A 12,009-nucleotide genomic window follows, 5' to 3' on the forward strand; every position below is an offset into this window, starting at 1 on the left:
GAGCGGGAGCGACGAGAGAGACGCGTCAGAGAGGAACGGCTCCAAGCCCAGAGTGCCGAACAGAAACGCAAGGCCCGCCAAGACCCCCAAGCAGCCCGTGGTCCCCGAATCACCGGGACCATAGTCAAGTTTCACATGGAGAACGGCTGGGGTTTCATCAGGGGCCCAGAAACCGCAGGCGACGTCTTTGTGACCCGCAGGGACGTCAAAAGTCATCTACCTGAGGGGCATCGTGGCCGTGACTTGTACCCTGGTGATGTGGTCACCTTCACCCGCCACGTAGGTGCAAAAGGACCATATGCCCTACATGTCCATCGGCTCACTGAGGAGGAGCTACAACACCGCGGCTATGAGGAGAGCCAAGAGGACCCGGACGGGTCTGAAGAGCCATATGAGGAGGAAGAAGGAGCCTATGGAGGACACCGCTACTAGTAAGTAGCAAAGTACCTGTGTACATAGTTACCCGTCAGGACATCCGAATCGTTTTTGGGACTGTTCCCGTCTTGAAAGTGTGGTCCCCGTTGGGACAAGTATCGAACTGTTACCTGTGTGCCCCTATCCCCTAAGTAATCTGGCTGAGGACTGAGAGCAGCCGTCCCTCTTCCCCTAACAGGCTGAGGACTGTGAGCAGCCATTCCCCTATCCCCACCGGCCGAGGACTGGAAACGGCCAATTCCATGTATATAGTTGCGCTTCTTAAAGCGCCCCCTACTGGTTTTATACAAGAACCGCAACGTCTACCTCAAAGTTAAAAATGGACTGTTGCACCTTTAAAAAGAAAGAGCACCTGGTCGCAAGTTGCACCGCGACCGTGAACCAGGAATACAAGAATGTGCTTTAATTAAAAGTGTTTTATATGAAAAGTTTTTATATGCTGCTAGATATTGATGTGAATGTTTTCTATAGTGTGATATGTCAAAAGAGTTCCAGAAGTATTAGTACGTGTTTTATAATAGTGTAACAAGAAAAGGAGAGTGTTTCCCATAAAGGGAATTGAACCAAGTTACCTGTTTCCTGATGTGAAAAGTTTTAAAAAGTTTGCATGTCCTGTAATTACCTGTTTTTGCTCTTTTCCAGCCCGAGGACGTGCTGTGCTTTACCAGGGGGGAATGTAGCGCCCCGAGGGTTCGGCCGCTACAGGGGTATTGCACCTCAGACCAGAGGTGTGATATTCCACTCCCAGGTAAGGATGGAGTATGGACCAGGGCTCAGTTAGCTGCATGCAGCACACACACCCCATTTCCCAGGGACAGCTCAACGGTGCTCCCACTAGACAGAAGTGCAGGCACGACCGACCATGTCTCTGCTGGAGTGGGGAGGGAGGGGTGGAACACCCAGTGCTGTAGGGGCAGATAGGGGTTGGTTCCTGAGCGTAGGAAGGAGCTCATTGGTTGCTGGTCACCTGGGCTCATGGCTAGAAGGAGGTATAAAAGGTGGGCACCATCTTAGAACAGTGTTCAGTCAGAGAAGAAGACAGGGAGCAGCAGCTCAGGCTGAGTGCTGCTCCAGAGGCAGGCCTAGAGAAGAGGCCGGAGCCTGAGAGGAGAAGGAGAAGTGGGCCTGGAGAAGAGGCCAAGGGAAGGAGGAGAAGACAGGACAGGAAAGAAGGAGAAGAGAGAAACAGAAGGGCTCAGGAACAAGAAGGTGGAAGGGACCCTAAAAACCCACGAGAATCCAGGGTGAAGGGTCAGGCAGATTAAGGGTACCGGATCCCAAGTTGGTGGAGGAGAAACTACCCTCAGCCAAAGACCGGTCGTCGTGATCATATATTGGTGCGACACCTCATCAAACCTGCTAGGAAGGCACCATATAGGACAGCGGAGAACGGGGCCCACGTTTAACCGCACAGGTCCGCGGCAGCTGGACAAAAGTGGGTCACTGGTGAGGCAGGCCAGAGAAAGGATAAAAGGGGGTCCTGTGCCATGCTCCTGAACTGCCTGGGGGTTGACCGAGCCCCTCACCTGGTGGACGCAGCACGGCTCGGGCGGTCACTGCTGGCCGAAGTGACCTGGAACAAACGAACTGTGAGTAAAGACCCTGGACTGTAACTTGTCGTCTGTGTGCTCATTCGCGCCTCCAGCACTATTAGCACCGGGACTCGCACTACCATCAACCCCACCATCCGCTACACTGCCCTGGGGTCGCACTCTTCCCGTGGGGAGTCACACCATCCCAGCTGCACACACCATCAGCCCCAGCGGACTGCCTTGCAGCGGCGGTTCCTAATAACCGCAATCCACGGGTGGCGTAGTCGGACATTGTCTGAAGCACGTAGCAGACTACCATTGGTCTGACCACCCTGATCCGCGGGACCGGGCCGCCACTACTACCCCCAACGTCTCCCTATCGCCCGGTTGCGCGTGCCCCACGGCCCAGGGGGCGAGTCACATGCATGTAGGGGAGCAGGCCTTACTAGATATAGAGGCTTTGTACAGTAATATTCCGCATGAGGATGATATCAGAGGAGTAAGACGTTTCTTGAAATTGAGATCAATAGAGTGTAGCAGACATAATGACTTCATGGAGGATCTTCTAAAATTCACTCTTACTCATAACTTCTTTCTTTTTGATAGGAAGTACTTCCTCCAGCTCAGGGGTACTGCGATGGGGAGACCCTGTGCCCCCTGATATGCTAACTTTTATTCCTGGACTGGTGGGAGGAATCCACAATATTCAGGGATGATCATAAGTGATGGCATCCATATATTGGGGTATGGTACAAATATATTGATGACATTTTTATCATCTGGTCAGGGACGAGTGAACAATCTTTTGAATTAGACGGGGAACTCAACATCAATAGAGTGGGCCTTAGATTTACATCTGAATTTAATTATAATAATTTTTATAGCGCCAACATATTCCACAGCACTTTACAATTTTAGGGGGGACTTATACAGACAATACAGACTTTACAGAATAAGCATAACTCAGATATTAAAAAGAGTGAGGGTCCTGTTCACAAGCTTACAGTCTATAAGGAAATAGGGGAGACACAAAAGGTAAAATGTACATATATTGTATAATACTGCCTTAATATACTAAATAGGGTAAGTACATAACACTACATGAACTGATAGCCAGCCAGTATGTGTACAGTACAGGCATAGGCTAATCAGTGCATGGATGGTATGAGCATGATTTTGAAGAAAATTTTAATATGGGCCAAAACTGGGACAGTTAGATAAGTGTGTTGAGGTGATAGGTCAGTCTAAAGAAATAGGTTTTTAGGGCACGCTTAAAACTGTGAGTATTGGGAATTAATCAATTGTCCTGGGTAGTGCATTCCAAAGAATTGGTGCAGCATGCAAGAAATCTTGGAGACGGGAGTGGGAGATTCGGATTACGGAGGATTTTAGTTTTAAGTCATTAGCAGAACGAAGGGCACGGGTAGGGTGGTAGACTGAGACGAGGGAGGAGATGTAGAGTGGTGCTGAATCGTGGATAGCTTTGTGGGTAAGAGCAATAAGTTTATATTGAACTCTGTATTGGATGAGCAATCAGTGCAATGACTGGCACAGGGAAGAGGCATGGTTGTATCGGTAGGTGAGGAATATGACCCTGACAGCTGCGTTCAGGACGGATTGGAGAGGGGAAAGTTTAGAAAGAGGGAGACTGATAAGTAAAGAGTTGCAATAGTCCAGACGAGAATGAATAAAAGCTACAGTAAGAGTTTTTACAGAGTCAAAGGTAAGAAAAGTTCTGATTCTAGAGATGTTTTTGAGGTGTAGATGACACGAGCGAGCAAGTGATTTGATGTGACGAGTGAAGGAAAGATCTGAATCGAGTATGACCCCCAGACAGCGGGCATGTTGCTGGGGAGTAATGGTGGTGCACAAACTGAGATGGCAATATCGGGCATTGGTAGGTTAGTGGAGGGAGGAAATACGTGTAGTTCAGTTTTTGACCGATTCAATTTTAGATAGAGGGAGGACATAGTCTTAGAGACAGCGGAAAGACAATCACTGGTATTTTGTAATAATGCAGGGGTGATGTCCGGAGAAGAGGTGTATAATTGGGTGTCATCAGCATAGAGATGGTACTGAAAACCGAATCTGCTGATTGTTTGTCCAATAGAAGCGGTATATAAGTAGAAAAGAAGGGCGTCTAGAACTGATCCTTGAGGAACCCGACAATAAGGGGGAGGGGAGAAGAGGAGGAGCCAGCAAAAGACACAGTGAAGGAGCGGTCAGAGAGGTAGATCCACAGTGTCGAATGCTGCAGAGAGATCCAGGAGAATCAGCAGGGAGTAGTGACCATTAGATTTGGCTGTTAGTTGATCATTAGAAACTTTAGTGAGTGCAGTTTCAGTAGAATGTAAAGAGCGGAAACCAGATTGTAAAGGGTCAAGAAGGGAGTTATCTGAGAGATAGCGGATTAGACAGGAGTGGACCAGTTGTTCCAGGAGTTTAGAGATAAAGGGAAGATTGGAAACAGGTCTGTAGTTAGCAGCACAGTTCTGGTCGAGGAATGTTTTTTTAAGTAATGGATGTATGCTGGCGTGTTTAAAAAAAGAGAGAAAAATACAAGATGAGAGGTAGAGGTTGAATATTTTAGTTAGGTGAGTGGTGACAGCTGGAGAAAGGGACTGAAGGAGATATGAGAGAATAGGGTCACTGGTGCAGGTGGTAGAGCGAGAGGAAGCAAGGAGCCTTGTCACTTCTTCCATGACTGGTTCGAAGTCAGAAAATGAGCAAGATGCAGTGTGGGAGGGAGGAGCATGCATAACATTTGGGGATTGAGAGAAAATTTCCTGTCAGATATGGTCAATAATTGGCCAGATCATCAGCGCTGAGGTCGGTGGTTGGGGCCTGTGCTGTTTGATTAAGGAGAGAGTGAAAAGTGTCAAACAGGTGTTTAGGATTATTGGACCGTGAGATGATGAGGTTGTTAAAGTAGGTTTGTTTGGAGAGGTGAAGAGCGGAGTTATAGGTTTTAAGCGTAAATTTATAATGGAGGAAATCTTCGGCCAGATTAGATTTTGTCCATAGGCGTTCGGCACACCTGGAGCACCGCTGGAGAAAACATGTTTGCAGCGTGTTCCAGGGTTGTCGCCGTCTGTGCCGAGTTGTTCTCTGTGTAGGAGGTGCACCTTCACCCAGGGCGCATTGCAGTGTTTCGTTATAATGCCTCAGTGCAGAGTCAGGGCATGAGAAGGAGGACATTGGGGCCAAAGATGATTGCAACGTTTTCATAAATTTCTGGGTGTTAATGGCATGTATATTTCTATAAGTGTGGAAAGTGGGGGTGTCTTGAGCAGGGTGACAGTTCTTGACAGAGAATGAAAGAAGGTTGTGATCAGAGAGCGGAAGAGGAGAGTTAATAAAGTCATGTATTGAACAGAGCCGGGTGCATATCAAGTCAAAGAGTATTTCCATCTTCATGTGTAGTAGAATTAGTAAGCTGTGAAAGGCCGAAGGAGGAAGTTAAGCGATAAAAGATGAGCGGCAGATGGGGAGAGGTAATCGCCTATTGGGATGTTAAAGTCTCCCATGATGAGGGTGGGGATGTCATAGGGTAGAAAGTTTGGAAGCCAAGTGGCAAAGTGATCCACAAACTGACGGGAGGGGCCGGAGGGCGATACACAACCGCCACTCGCGGGGAGAAGGGCCAGTAGAGTATGACTGTGTGGGCCTCAAAAGAAGGGAAGATAAGTGAGGGTACTGAGGATATAACCTGAAAAGTACATTTTATTTAAAGGAGCAGACCAACACCAATTATTACCAGTTGCCTTTCCTGTATGTACTGATCAAGAAAGATTGTAATGGGACCCTAGGGACACTCATCTACCATAAACCTTCAAGCACTAATAAACTATTGAAGTGGGATAACCACCACCCCATCCCCATAAAAAGAGGAAAACCTAAGGGCCAATTTTTACGGTTGAGAAGGTACTGCTCGAATGTCACAGATTTTAATATACAGGCAATAGACCTGAGGGATGAAGGGTACTCATGGTACATTTTGGATTCCGCATCATCATTTGCAGAAAAATGGGAGAGAGAGAGACACTCCTCCATACCAATCCAAGAGACCAAGAAGAAGTTTGGACAACATGAATAAGAAAAACTTACGACAATCAGAGTGACTGTATCTTTTATATCCTCTTATCCTCAGAAAACACTGGGATATACTTGTGGTCGACTTGGACCTGAGGGGTGCTGTGGGATCTACTCCCACAATAAATTTCAGAAAGGGTCGGTCAATTAGGAACCATTTAGTGCATCGTTTCTACTGCACTTGCACCAAAGTGGATTTGGCTAGATAGAAGAATCTGTGGTTTCTTTAGATCTGGAGAACGTTGTACATATAATTGGATGAGACCATGTAAATCTTTCTCAAGTTCCTCCATGGTTAAAATTTTTTTCCAGTGGGATTATTACAGCTGTAAAACCCCAGGACTAGTAGATATAGCCACATGCATCCGCCCCCTAGAATATATAGACAAGATCAAGAGGGTGTCTAAGAGGAGAGTAGGGGAGCATTTGGGCGATATACGCCATGGTCGGTAGATCCCATTAGTGAGATACAAGAACAGTGTATATTGCGGTGAAACTGGAGACATCTCCTTTTGTATCATTGTGGTGGTTAAATCCAATGTGAGAGGAGGTGATCGCAATAGATGTATCCTCAAAAAAGAAAGTAAGTGGATTTTTAGGCTGGATTCAAATTTCCTATACCTGTTTAGTGTGAATACAGTCCCATTCTGGATTATAATTTTAGATTGTATACTCTACTCATTGCTAGTCAGTTCCCTGTGAATGGGGTTTACTTATTGTGTCTGAGCTTCTATATCAGAATTATTACTTATCAATTATATTCCACTTATACTATTTCATAATTAACAAGTGTGGTAATGCTTTTGTATCTCTAATTGTGCAATAGAGGTCAAATTTGACCATTTAGGAATATACTGTGCGCCATCATCCCATATCTTATGTAGTGATAAAGTAGATCTACATGCCTATTGCATGATGGGATAATGTGCAATACTTGTTTTTAGTCTCCCATGACGCTGATCTCAGAGATAAGATTTTTCTATGTTGGTGGTATGCAATCCAAAACCATTATACGCTCTGGTGTGGAACGCATGCTTCCGGACATGCGCATTCGCAGATAGGAGACCGTGATGCACTCCGGCATGAAACACACATGTCCGGGCACGTTTGAGCTTTCTTCCGGCCTGTTGTTTTGTGCTGAATTGTGGGGAATACTTGAGAATTTATTTTTGTTCCATCTGTCTTTAGTTGATCCCACTGATACATCAGATAAGTCCTCAGAGAATTATAATTAGAGGAACCCATGGACACATTGGGATTTGTGAAGCTGACCTCCTCTCTCCTCTATTTCCTTTGAATTTATTGTGTGACTTGTATTTCAGAACAGTAGCTCTTGGTTTGTTTCATTTCCATGTATAAATTGAATTTGACTCGTAGTCTTTGATATCTTTCAAACTTTAGTTTTTTTGATTTTTTTTGCATATTTTGTTTGAGTTTTGTATCCCAAAAGTCTTCTACACTGGGCGGAAAACTTTCACTGAGTTTTTTTCAAGAAACAAATATCAAACGCAATGTAACTTGGTTATCCTATAAGGCTATGTGCCCACTATGCGCATTTTTAGCGTTTCCGTAGCGGCAATTCCGCTGCAGAAACGCTTAAAAATGTGGTCTGCCATGTTCCCCGAAGATAATCCGCATGTGCTGTGCACATGCTGCGGAAATTTCCGCTGCGGATTATCATTGCGGAAAAATCCGCAGCACTACCAATTATTTTGCGGAATCGCTGCGTTTTCGCCGCCATTGACTTACATTGGACCGCATGACATCCGCATCACTGCATCTGCGGATGCGGATACCATGCGGTTCAATGTGCGGTGGTACCCGGGTCTGGAGAAGAGGAGACTCTTCTCCAGACCCGGGTACCATAGTACCTGTAAAAAAAAAGAGCATTGGGACATCAAATCCGCAAGCAGAAATGCACAAATAATGGACATGCTGCGGATTAGCCCGCAAGGAAAATCCACTGTGGAAAATTCCGCAGCATGGGCACAGAACATGCAGATTTTCATTGGGGATCATGGGGCACGGATTACCAAGTGTTTTGCAAGCGTTCACGCTGCCGAAAATCCGCATCAAAAGCGCTTGAAAAACGCATAGTGGGCACACAGCCTAAGGATTTTTTAAAATGTGGATATATATCCTGTAAAGCATGCAACTATCTTAAGAAAGCCGACATATTTGAAGAAAACCTAACGGGACAGCAATTTGCAATACACAATTTCATCAATTGTAGCACTATAGGGGTCATCTATTTAATAGAGAGTTAACTACAATACGTGGGATGGACGTCAGATCCGCTATATGTATAAACATGTATTAGAAGACATTTATCTGACGCAATCAATCCCACAACATTAAACCTGTCTGTGGTTTCAAGATGCTTTTAACAAAAACATAAAGGGGATATCAGATCCTTCAGATATTAGGAATAGAAAAGGCTTATAAACCATTAAGAGGTGGAGATATGAAAAGAAAAATCTTAAATAGAAAGTCATATTGGATATTTAATTTACAAACTAGAGCCCCACAGGGAATGGACATCAGACAGGATTAATATTACAGTACAATTAATTGTATTTGTCTTTGATTTCCAGTGATTTTATTGAATGTCTCATGCATGAGTTGTATTTGTGTATTGTAGAGACCTGAGGTTGTGGGTTGTAAGTAATCACCTAGGCAGGTTAACGATGCAACAATATTTTATTAATCACAGCCATGGTAATGCAGCAATTCCAGGTAAATGGCCCAAAATACAGTTCTCTCAGTCCTTAAGTTCTCAACCTGGGATCAGTAGTTCCCCTGGCTTTGTATCAGGTGATGCCCACTGTCTCCCATCTTTTGGTTGGCCCACAGATTTCGTATCTCCAGCCAGTATAGTCTGTAGCCACAGTCCATGATCCTCTAGACGACAGATGAAAGCACAGATATCCAGTAGCAGCAGTCCTTCAATGAAGTTTAAATCCTAATGTCATATCCACAACTGAAGCACGTTTATCCACTTTAGTTGATAACAGATCTTCAACACTCCGTAAGCCATCCATCAGCTCCAGGTCCACAGCCACAAATCCTAACCCTCCGGCATCCTTCCACCAACTCCCAAAACTAAAACATGTCTCTCCTCCTTCTCTGGGGTCAGCCCCCTCCCTGCTCAGAAGTGATGACACCCTTTCCCTTAAGCATTTACTGTTCGCTAAAGCAATGAAGAATATTCTAGAAGCCTTCATTTGAGACTGCTTGTAAGACCCCCTGTGGTGACGGCTCCACTGTGTCTACAATCTACACTCACCTAATGAGATTATTGGTTGCTGAAACAATGGACTCCTGAGATAAAGATGAGATTAGTGAAATGCTGGACATTTTGCCAGGACATTTTACAAGTGAATCTTACATACTGACAAGTATGCAGAACTATATAAAACATAACAAGTAAATCACTAATAACACACAATAATAATATTGACGAAAATGGTGGTCCGTGCTGGAAAAGTATCATAGTCTTTAGTAAGTGGGCAGCTCCTCACATGTATTATCATTTTCTTCCATACAATACAGGGTTAAATTGTCTGAGAAGTACTCTGTAATCAACAGAAACTCAGGCGTTCCAAATGGAAGGATATAAAAGTATCACAGAGACTCACATGTTGCAAATCAGGAGTAAGCATTGGTTTGGTATGTGGGCACTTGGTGGTATGTCATCACAACAGTTTTTATGAATTCACAATAAATGTGAGGTTTTAACAATATAGACAATGCTGGAGAATCGATCTCTCCTCCTTTCTCTACTTGAAATGTCCCTGTGAAGATACAGAATAAAATCTTAATAAGCCAGACGATTAGATTTGTTAAGTCAAGAGAAATACACTATCGTGTTGTGTTGACTTACAAATGTATTTGTATTTCTCTTGCTGATCAAAAAAGGTCATAGTATTTGTATAACCCTGAATGCTGAATTCTATTCGTTTGGAAACAATCATGTTTACTATGCTAATGACAAATTGTACTAAGTCAGCTGAAAGTTTAGTTACAACAGCCCCTGTGATACCAACTATGTAAATAGATTAGCTCAAACAATGATAGGTGATCCCTGCACCTTTACATCTTTTACCTGGGCCTGATGACCTCACACAGATGTGAATATAAACAAAGATGTCTGTAGTGCTGTAGACAGAATGAGACTTGGGACAGAGAATCAAGGAACATCAGAAGGAGAATGGGAGACATCCTTCAGGAAAGTAGATGGATTGCATGTCATCTAAAGAGACACAGATTTGCATTCTACATGATTCTAGTCTAAGGGTATTGGCCCTGACTAGAAAGATTCAGATCTGCTCCATTAACCATCAGAGAGACCATGGATACTTTTGGGGAGTCCAGGAGAGGACGAAAAAGTCACTTGGCCTCATCGATATGTTGTTTTGGGGTTGCTAGGAGGGACCCACCGGTCGCCTGGCCCCATAAAAACTCTCGGAGAGGCCAGGATGGGACCATCGGGTCTCCTGGTCTTGTACCTCGATGGACTGTTGGCTTCCTAAGCTTGCCGCTACCTTCTCTCTGTGGGGGCCCGCCAGAAGTGGGGGGCCACTGGTGGAGGTAGTCAGCCTGGAAGTCTCCAAAGTCACAGCTCTTCTGTCCCAGGTGGGTGGAGAATTAAGGGTGAGACTATGTAATGTTGTACCATCTTGGGTATTTGCTGGGACTATTCTGTGTCTTTATTGTCCGCTTTGTGGTTCAATAAAGTATTGCCACGCTGTTTTACCCTCACCCTGTGTTGTTTGAGTAACGTTACGCCCACGGAAGACCCCGGGTCTTCACAATCCCTGACCAGGTCGGCTCCATGCGGTGATCTTCAGACAAGGTACATTGAATAAACAGTGAGCTGACCTTCGACTCCATTTTACCATTATATGATGTTTTCCCTATAGTGACGAATATTTATTTTTGCTAAAACTGTAATATTTTCACTTTAAAGCTTTTTTTTAAACCTTTTTTGTAAACACAGAAGCCTCTGATTGCTCCGGTGATGCACTGTACTACTGTAGTGACGTGTATTATCCCTGCCTGTCAGTGTAATACCAACGGCCCCATACACATGAGATAAGTGTTGGCTGAACTGTCATTTGGCAGACGGCTATCTCTCCAGAGACTCCCCCATACATAAATATTCCAGCTTTCCTGTGATTTGTATGACTGACTGCATCGGTAGGGAGGCCCTCAAATACATTATATAGTCGACAAAAATCTGTGCTTCCATGCAACTTTAGTCTAATGTTTATGGAGGCGTTAAAAGGTAACTTATGGAATGCTGCCTCTGGCCCGGCCTAATAGACTTTTGTACATTGCAGGCCCAGAAACCATTATTAGGCATTTAAGTATTGTAGGAACGAGTCAGCCCCATACTATCGAGTACTTGGGGGGAGGAGGGGCATTCAGCCAAACTCTGTCACACCTTCTTAGATGCCATGTTTGCTTTTTGCAGGAGCTAGTGGTTAAACTGCCAGGGATTTTATTGCAGCCACACCTGTGCCATCCCTGCGGTGTACATCTATGTTCTGGTGCCCAAAAGAATTCACATAAAACCAAAAACAAATGTTTAACTTGTTAAAAAAATGACAACATGGGTCTTCTGCTTTTTGCATGTTTTTTCTTTTTACAAGAATTGTTTCTGACAATTTTCTTTTGAAACATTTTAATATCTGCTTTTTTTCTGGGGGTTTTCTTGTAATATAGGAAAGCCTAAGGCCAGAAATAAACCCCATAATACACTATACATGTAGACTTTAGTATCAAATCATTTCTGTCCGCGGTGTTTGTGCAAACAAAACAGCTTTTATAAAAGCCTCAAACTTCTGTGTGTGAATCAGATATGAGATCTAACGTGATAGAAGATTACAGTTCGGGGAAGACGGGAAACATTCATATAGACGGCCGGTGGTGATGTAGTCAGTGATGG

At 44.4% G+C, this 12,009-nt stretch overlaps 2 protein-coding genes across 2 annotated transcripts in view; one reads left to right on the forward strand and one right to left on the reverse strand.

Annotated features, from left to right (window-relative positions):
- The window catches only part of LOC141182804 (uncharacterized), a 141,440-nt gene that overhangs the window by 122,865 nt on the left and 6,566 nt on the right, over nucleotides 1–12,009 (forward strand). The gene's annotated exons all lie outside the window — the stretch shown is intronic.
- Nucleotides 1–12,009, reverse strand: part of LOC141182808 (uncharacterized) — a 431,479-nt gene that overhangs the window by 45,514 nt on the left and 373,956 nt on the right. The window lies entirely within an intron of this gene.

This window comes from Phyllobates terribilis, unplaced genomic scaffold (genome assembly GCF_046119375.1).
Source record: "Phyllobates terribilis strain yellow unplaced genomic scaffold, ASM4611937v1 Scaffold_36__1_contigs__length_13169755, whole genome shotgun sequence".
Lineage (NCBI taxonomy): Eukaryota > Metazoa > Chordata > Amphibia > Anura > Dendrobatidae > Phyllobates > Phyllobates terribilis.